Source organism: Octodon degus, unplaced genomic scaffold (genome assembly GCF_000260255.1).
Source record: "Octodon degus isolate 3935 unplaced genomic scaffold, OctDeg1.0 scaffold00036, whole genome shotgun sequence".
Lineage (NCBI taxonomy): Eukaryota > Metazoa > Chordata > Mammalia > Rodentia > Octodontidae > Octodon > Octodon degus.
The window spans coordinates 14,583,567-14,593,180 of NW_004524612.1; positions in this window are offsets into that span (position 1 = coordinate 14,583,567).

Genomic DNA, 9,614 nt, shown 5'->3' on the forward strand with positions numbered 1-9,614 from the left:
CATGAGTTCAAAGCCAGCCTGAATATAGCAAGTCCGTATCTCGCCCCCCTCCAACCAGGGATTGAACTCAGGCCCTTGCACTTGCCAGGGAAGCACTTATTCTACTAAGCCATCTCCCTGGCCCCAGCAAGTCCATCTCTTAAAAAAACCAAAAAACCAAAAGCTGGGGCCAGGGAGATGGCTCAGTGGAATAAGCGCTTCTCTGGCAATCGCAGGGGCCTGAGTTCAATCCCTGGTTCCACAAAAAAAGAAAAAAGAAAAGAAAGAAAAGCAGGGGTGTTTGCTTATGATTTGGGGCCAATGCAATAGCTCAATTGAATAAGCACTTGCCTGGCAAGTGCAAGGGCCTGAGTTCAATCCCCGGTTCAACCAAAAACATATATTTCTGCTTTTTTTTTATTTTTTTATTTTTTTGAGACAAGATCTTACTATGCAATTCAGGCTGGACATGAACTCACTTTGTAGCCCAATCCGGCCTGGGACTCACAGCAATCCTCCTATCTCAGCCTGCCAAATTCTGGGATTACAGGTGTGCACCACTACATTCAGCTTCAAAACAACTGCATATATTTTAAAATTATGAATGTTTACTGAACATAAAGTTCCGTTTTAGTGGAAATATGCCCCTTAGCGAGGTGGTTGGGCTTTTTATTGTGTTTGGTGTGTGTATCTGGGTCTGGCTCCTACTGCACTCAGCATGAATTGTGTGCTGGATGAAAGTGCCCAGGAAACTGCTCCTGGGGGAGGGAGATGGTGGTTGCTGTGGCTTGGGTATGGTTTGAACATGTTCCCCCTTTGTTCCTGTGTCAGATGCGTAGTCCTCAGTGTGGTTGTGTAAGAGATGATATGGAGTCTGAAAGAAGTGGGGCCTTGCAGGGTGTGGCGGTGCACAAGGGTAATGTCAGCACTGAAGAGGCTGAGGCAGGAGGATTTCTCCAGGTTTGAGGTCAGCCAGGGCTACATAGTGAGTTTAAGGCCAGCTGAAACTACCTAGGGAAACCCTGACTCAATCTCCATTTCCTTCCCCCTCAAAAAAAACATGAATAGGAAGATTTGTTCAAATAGTGTTTGTGGATAGGATATCATATCTACATCTTGTACAGTGAATAACCACTAAGACAACAATAGGCAATGTGTTATTGAAACTGTCCTACTAATCAGTTTTGAAACTGTCTCATTGCTATTTGTTTCCCAATAAAATTATTTAAAAAAAAAAAAAAAAGCCATGAGGTTGTCTTGGGGTTGGGATGTGTTCTGTAAAGTTGGGAAGGACGACTGGGGAGAGGAAGAGCCTGTTCTGCTGCAAGGCAAGCTCATGAGGATAGACGCCGGAAGGAGGTTGCTGAGTACCTATAACATGGCTGCGTGCACAGCTGGATGTACTTGGTGACCTCTCTGAGCCACCGAACCAGACGTGTTCTGATTTTACTCTAATTCAGCAGGGATTTTTTTTTTTTTTTTTTAACTGGGGATTGAACTCAGGCCCTTGCGCTTGCCAGGCAAGCACTTATTCTACTGAGCCATCTCCCTGGACCCATCAGGGATTTTTTTTTCATTGATTGATTGATTGAAACTCACTATAGGGTCTCACTATATAGCCTAAGCTGGCCTCAAACTCACAGTGATCCTCCTGCCTCAGCCTCTGGAGAGCTGGGATTATAGGTGTTTATTTTGGCTTTTGAGCCAGGGGTCCCTCAATGTGTAGTTCACACTTATGTTTTGTTGTTGTGATTTTTTTTTCTTTTTTTTTGTATTGGGGATCAAACTCACAGCCTTCTCACTGAGCTGTATCCCCAGATCTTTTTTTTTAAAAAATTGTTATTTGGAGGTAAGGATTTGTCATGTAGTTCAGACTGGCTTTGACCTCACTCTGTAGCCCAAGCTAACCTCAAATTCACAGAGATCCTTCTGCCTCCGCCTCCCAACTGTTGAATTCCAGATGTGCACCACCATGCCCAGCTGGCCCTGTACATCTACATCTAAAGACTTGGTGTCCCTTGGGCTCAGAGACATTTTCTTGTGGATTTTTTTTTTTTAATGGGGTCTTGCCATACTGCCCAGCTTAACCAAAAACTCCTGGACTCAGTCCTCTACCCAGAGCCCCCCAAGCAATCACAAGGAATCACAGCTGTCACCACTGCACCGGCTTCTCTTAGGGTTTTGATGATTTCCTCCTCTTCCTCCATTCTCTTCCTCCTTCTGGAATCCCTACTGGAGGAGCATTGGGCTGCCTGCAGCTGGCAGCCATGAGCTGGTCTTTTCCTGCTCCTTCTGAACGCCTTCCTACACTTGCACAACACAGCCTTTGCCTGTGCACGTTCGTGTCCAGCCAGTCCTCGGCTGTAATCATACCTTCATTACCCAGCAGTCTTCTGGGTAGACTTTCCACAGTCTGCTGGAAGGCAAGGGTGGGGTGTGCTTTGGTGGAAAACTCTGGGGATCCTCCCTGTGCAGTTACTCAGGATGCGCCTTTGAATGACGCTCTGATGAGTAGCTGTGGGTCCCACCTGCATTTTCTCTCTGTTGCCACTAGGGAGCTTGCCGGCTTCCCTGGGTCTCTTTTCAAGACCTGAGCTCCTGGTTTGCTGGGCTTGGGCTTTGTCAATCTCACACTAACATCTCTATCTCTGGGAGCCTCTAAGGGGTCTGGGCTGTGCCTGGCAGCCTTCATTTTGGCACTGCTGTTGTTATTTTATTCTTTGTCAAAACATCTTTTTCATCATTTCCGTGAGCTCTTGAAAGGAGGAAGAAAGGGAGTCTTACTTAGTTCATCTGTTTAAGCTGGGAGGCTGGAGGTTCTTTTGTTTTTTAAAATTGTAGTCGGCTTCCCTCTTTCCCTTTCAGTGCTCCAGCTTCCAGCTTCCATCTTTATCTTGCATAAAGGGCCCCACAGGCCCACAGCCCAGACCGTTCTCTGGCAGCTGGATGCCCTGGAACGGTTGGTTTGTTGGCCCAGACACCAGCTCCCCTGAGATGTGAGGATGGGAGGGCTGTCGGGAGCCCTTTCAGTGCTTGCTTAAGCCTGGAAAGGGAAAATTACACCAGGCAATTGGGTCAGCATGGGAGACTATTTTCAAGACTATTGCCATGGGGGTCAGGACAACTCTGCATACAACAGGGACAGCTGGAGATCTGTAGGCAATGGGCAGGGTATTGGGGTGATCAGTGGACAAAAATAAGAGGACTTTGTTAGCTACTGTTATGGTTTGGACCTTCAGCTTCCCCCCCAACCCCCAAAGCTCATTGAAAGCTTGGTCACCAGCTGTGTCAGTCAGGTTTCTGTTGCTCTAACCAAAGACCCAAGAATAATAACTGAAAGGAAGACTTTTTTTTTTTTTCTCTCTGTCTTTAGAGGTTTCCATTATGGTCAGCTGGCTCTGTTGCTCTGAGCAGCAGGTGAGGCAGAATATGGTGGTGGAAGGGCCCAGTGGAACAGCGCTGCTTACCTCAGAGCTGCCAAGAGCCAGAGAGAAGAAGAGTTAGAAAGAGAGCAGCCCAGGCCTGGATATAGTCCCCAAAAGCACACCTCCAAGATGTACTCCTCTCAACCAGGCTCTACTTCTTGTTTCTGTCAGCTTCACTTAATGCCATCAGATTATGTTCTTATCATTGGATTAATCCTGTAATGAACTGGATTAATCCACTAACCCAGTAGTGAAGATCCAGTCACTTCCCCAAAGCCCACAGGCATCCAGCTCTTAAGCACAGTGAGCCTTTGGGGGATGTTTAGGATTCCAACCATAACACCTGATGGTGATGCTGGGAAGTGGCAGACACTCTAGGGGATGGGGCCTCGTTGGAGGAAAGACGTCACGAGGAACGTAACCCGGAAGGTTGTGTCTTATCCGTGCTTCCCACCCTCACTTCTTGTCTTCCATGAAGGAAGCTGCTTTGCTGTAGCACCAAAGGTTCACCATGATGTTTCAGCCTCATCACTGCCCCGGAGCAATGAAGCCAAATGATCAGGACCAAGATCTCTGACACCATGAACCAAAACAAATCTTTCACCCTTTACATTGTTATTCTCAGGTGTTTTGTTATAGTAGCACATTGCTGACTAACACAGGGATCATGAGAGGAGGCCTTGCTCAGCAGACGAGATGACAGGACAGCGAGGAGGCCTGGGTCGGAGGAGCTGACTGAAATATGGCTGAGGAGAGTCCTCATTTGCTCCTGGGATCCCTGGCCTCCTGGACTTCAAGCTCAGGGCCCTGATATCTGTGTATTTTGCATATTCCTGACTGGAAGTGATTGGGGGAAGACGGCTCATGTCTAATACTTTGGGAAACAGAATTGCATTGTAGTTAAGAGCACAGGCTTGGAGCCGGGCCTCATGGCAGAGGTCTGTAATCCCAGCACTCTGGAAAGCTAAGCAGGAGGGTCACAATTTTTGAGCCCAACTTAGGCAACTTAGTAGCTTACTGAGACCCTGTCTCAAAAACATTGGAATATGAGAGTTCTAAAAATAAGATAAATAGGTCTTGGAATCAGATTCCACCTGTGCTCCTTATTGACTCTAACTTTGGGCAGGACACTCGGAAATACCTTCTTCCCAGAGTGGTTAACTATGAGTGTAATTACCACTGCTCACGAGATGGGAGCTACCACAAATATCAGCATCGTTTTGATGCAGCCCCACACCATCAGGACCTCCTGATGCCAGCCCTTGTGGACGGGGAGCATCTCTGAGGGACCAGCCACCAATTGCACAGCCCTGTTTCTTTCCTTAGAAGCAGACTGGAGCTTTTTCAGTTCACACTAAGGAAAGTACCCCAATTTAATTTCAATAAGGACAGGTACCAAGGCCACTGGAACACTTTTTAATGATGTAATTATTACAGCAGTTATCTACATTAGAATTTAAATTGGAGTGAAGTGTCAATGTTATCTCGTCTCGTTACTTAGTGTGTCCTCGTTAGACTCTTCACTTTCAAATGTATGTGTGAAAGCTTTCAGAAGTTTGAGAAGGGCTGTGTGTGTGTGTGTGTGTGTGTGTGTGTGTGTGTTGTTCCCAATTAGGGGAAAATGGAGAGGAGAAACCTCCGTTATTTTTATAGTTGCACACATAGAAGATCAACACAAAGACAGAGATGGAGCAGGATCTTTGCAAATCCTGAAGACTATGAACGTTGTTTCTGCTTTTGAAATTATCTTTAACTTCTTGACTTTTAGATAATTACAGAGAACAGTCAGTGTGGCCCAGGATTACAGTGGGTGTCTGTCACCTTCCAACACAACCCTGACTTCATTCCCAAGCTGACTGATGACAACAGAAGTGATATCACCGCTGAGTCACTGAAGCTGAATCCCTCTACTGGGATGCCGAGACACACATGGCCTCAAAAAGGACTTTAAAAGAGGTTTCTAGGGACATGCTGATTCTTAGTGATGCAGGAGTTAAAGCAGAAAACAGGTGATTTAGAAAGAATATTTTTGGGGCCAGGGAGATGGCTCAGTGGAATAAGTGCTTCCCTGGCAAGCACAAGGGCCTGAGTTCAATCCCTGGTTCCGCAAAATAAATAAATAAATAAATAAATAAATAAATAAATAAATAGAATATTTTGTTCTGTTCTGTATTAATGTTCTCCAGAGAAAAACGAATCAATTATATATGAATGTGCAACACAGAGTTCTACAGAGATAGAGAGAGAATAAATTTATTATAAGGAATTGGTCAGGTTATAGTGGAGGCTGGCAGGTACTAAGTTCTGTGTTGGCAAGCTGGCAGCTCCAGAGAGCCAGGGGCAAAGGTTCCACCTGGAAAGCTGACGCTCTTGAGACTTGAGATGACCCAGTGCTGATGCTGCAGCCTGGATCTGAAGGCTGGAAGAGCTCTGTCTTTCAGCCCTTCGTTCTGTTCAGGTGGAGACCTGTCCGCATTAGGGAAGACAAGCTGCATTATTTCATTCATTGATTCAACTGTTATTCTCATCCAGAATACCCTCACAGGCACACTCAAAATAGTGTTTCACCAAATATCTGAGTGTCTCATAGTTCAGTCAAGTTAACAGATAAAATTGACTATTACAGTTGGGCATGGTAGTGCGCACCTGGAATCTCAGCACTCTGGGAGGTTCAGGCAAGAGGATCATAAGTTTGAGCCCAACCTGCACAACTTAACAATTTAGCAAGTCTCAGTCTTAAAATAAATAGAAAAAGTGCTAGGGATATAACTAGAGTGAAGGCCCTAGGTTTGATCCCCAGCTTAAAAAAAAAAAAAAAAAAACCATCACAAAGTGCTTCCTCTAGAGCCGACCAAATAGCTCAGCGGATTATAGACCTGCATAGGCAGATGCAGCAGCCAGCAGCTGGGGTTCAATCTCCTGCATGCAATGCCGGCCCTGCCCCTGGGGCGCACTGAGATGGCAGTTGAGACTGGGCGTGATGGTGCGTGCCTGTAATTCCAGCTCTTTGGGAGGCTGAACACAGGCGGATCACTTCAGGTTGGAACTATGTAGTGAGACCCTGTAGACCCTGTAGACCCTGTAGACCCTGTAGACCCTGTCCTAAAATACAAACAAAACAAAACACAAAGTGCTTCCTGTGTATTGTTTTGGCATCTAGACAGTCCCTTGACTTCTAGAAACATAGAGAGGATAGGTTCAAAGCAACAGCGCTGCGCCTGCTGTAATTGAGCTAGGTAAGGGTTAGTTGGTCCCTTTAGCCCAACTCTCCTGATGACACTGCCACATCAGCCCTGAACTGGGACAAAAGAGTTGCTGAAATTCCTTTCCATGGACACTGCTGTGGAGGAAAGAGCCCTAGGAGACGGTGCAATTTCTTTGCCCTGTATTCTGCCTCTCTTGCAACAATTTTCCGAGATGAACAGAACCTGAGGTTGGAGCCTCCATTTCTCTTGCTTTTCCAGTTTTGAGCATTTACTGGTATTTGCTTGTGCTTCCTCCTGGCAATGACATGGAGGAGGAGGAGGAGGAGAAAAAGGGGGCAGTGGAGGAGGAGGAGGAGGAAGAGGAGAAGGGGGAAGAGAAGGAGGAGGAGAAGGAGGATGCGGAGGGGAAGGAGAAGGACGAGGTAGTGGTTGAAGTGGCTGACTGCAATGATTCTTTACTTCCCTTACTTCATTAGTTTTTTTTTTTTTTTTTTAAACATTTATTTATTTATTGTGTGTGTGGGGGGCAGCTCAGCCCACCAGGGGGCGGGGCTGGCTGGCATGTGGTGCTGGGGGATCGAACCGTGGTCCCTGTGCTTTGTCAAGCTTGTTCCAAGTAGGTGCTTTAGACCACTGAGCCATCTCGCCAGCCCACGTCATTAGTTTTGATACTAGGGATTATACCCAGCACCTTTGCCCTGAGCTATGTCCTGAGCTCTTTAGGACAAAGTCTTCTTAAATTACTCAGTCTGGGCCCGAATTTGCAGTCCTCCTGCCTCAGCCTCCCAGACTGCAGGGATTATAGGTGAGTGCTGCTATTCATGGATGTAATACAGTTATCTTTTTTTTCTTTTTGGCGGAACTGGGGATTGAACTCAGGCCCTTGCGCTTGCCAGGCAAATAGTTATCTTTTTTAACTTTTGTAGCTTTTCTGTTTTATTTTTATATTAATTTTTACTGGTATGTGTTTACCATATATAATGATCACATTCATGATAGGCATTTGTACCTGTCCATGATACATCTTTTTTTCTTTGTAATGTATTTAGTACAAGGCCTACAGGGTCTCATTATGTAGATCAGACTAGTAGTGATTCTCCTGTTTTCAGCCTCCCAAGCGCTGGGATTACAGGCGCACGCCACCACGCCGTCTCAGTCGCCGTCTCAGCGCGCCCCAGGGGCGGGGCCGGCACATGATATATCTTAATTTTTCCCCCACCTACCGCTTTTCACTACAACACTGCTTCCCCTCCCCATTTACATTGTTTTTCTTTTTTATTCCTCTTCCCTTTTTTCCTTCCCTTCCCCTCCCCGTTTCTTGCTCCTCATTTGGACATGTTCTTACTTTCCCAAATGTACCCTCCGCTTTGCTCCTTATTTACCTATATTTACAAGAGAAACAATGCAATATTTAAATAGATGTGTCTAATTTATTTCATTTAAAATTATGTTCACAGGGTGCGTCCATTTACCTAAAAATGCCTCAAGCGTATCCTTTTTATGGCAGAATAGTACTCCTTTGTATATAAAAACCACATTTTCTTTATCTGTTCATTTACTGATGGGCATTTAGGCTGTTTCAAGATTTAGCTATTGTAAATGTGCTGCTGTAAACATGGGTGTACACACATCTCTGTTTTATTGTGCTTTTAACTGTTTTGAAACGATACCTAGAAAGAAATAGCTGAGTCAAATGGAACCCCTGGTTTGAGTTTTATGAGGAATTTCCATATTGATTTCTATACTGACTGCACCAGTCTGCACTCCCACCACATGGACAAGAGGTCCTTTCCCCCGCAGCCTCACCAGCATTTGTTATTGGTTAATTTCTTGATGATAGTTGTTCTTTCAGAAGTGAAGTGGAATCTCAGTTTGGTTTTAATTTATATCTCCCAAATGACCAGTGATGTTGAACATTCTTTCATTTATTTATTTGCCATTTGTATTTCTTTCTCTGAGAGGTGTATATACATTTCAGATGCCCAGTTATGAATTGGGTCTTTAAATTTGGGGGAGTTTTGTGTGTGTTGTTTTTTTTTTCTTAAATTATTTATATAGTCTAGATATCAGTCCTTTGAGGAATATCTGGTACAACTTTTTTTCCATCCTGTGGGCTGTCTTTTCATTCTTTGGTGGTTTATTTTGCTGTGCAAAAGCTTTTTAACATAATGAGATTCCATCTGTTGATTCTTTGTAATATTTCCTATGTAATTGGGGTTTTTTCCATAAAGTCTTTATCTAGGCCTGTGTATTCAAGAGTTTTACCTATTCTATCTTCCAGCAGATTTAGTGTTTCTGTTTTAATATTTAGATCTTTGATCCATTTTGATTTTAGTTTAGTGGATGGTGAGAGATAATGGGTCTAGGTTTGATCTTTGGCATGTAGAAAGCTGGTTTTCTCAGCACCGTTTATTATCAAAGAAGCTGTTTTTCTTCCAGTGAATGTGTTTGGCTACTTTGTCGAAGATAAGGTAGTTGAGTATGTTTGGAGGTGTTTCTGAATTTTTTTAATTTAGTTCATTGACTCTCTGATCTTTTTTTTTTTTTTTTTTTTGCTAGTACCATACAGTCACAGTAGCTTTGTAGTATAATTTCAAGTCAAGGATTGTGAAAACCCCTTTCTTGCCCTTGTTGCCCAAAATTGTTTTTACTATTCTAGATTTCTTCTAGTTCCACATGAATTTTAGGTTGTTTTCTGTATTCTGTGAGGTATACTATTGGCATTTTGATTGGGAGTGCATTAAATCTGTGTAACAATTTTTGAAGTATGGCCATTTTCTCTGAATTAGTTCTTCTTACCCAAGAACAAACAATAACTTTACATTTTCTAATATCCTCTTCAATTTCTTTTTTTCAGAGTAAGGTAGTTTTCAATGTGAAATTCTTACTCTTTGTTGTATTCCAAAGTATTTCATTTTTCTTGATGCTACTGTGAAATGTGTTTTCCTAATTTTTTTCTTTGTGATTTTTTTATTTGTGTACAGGAATGCCATTGAGTTTTGAG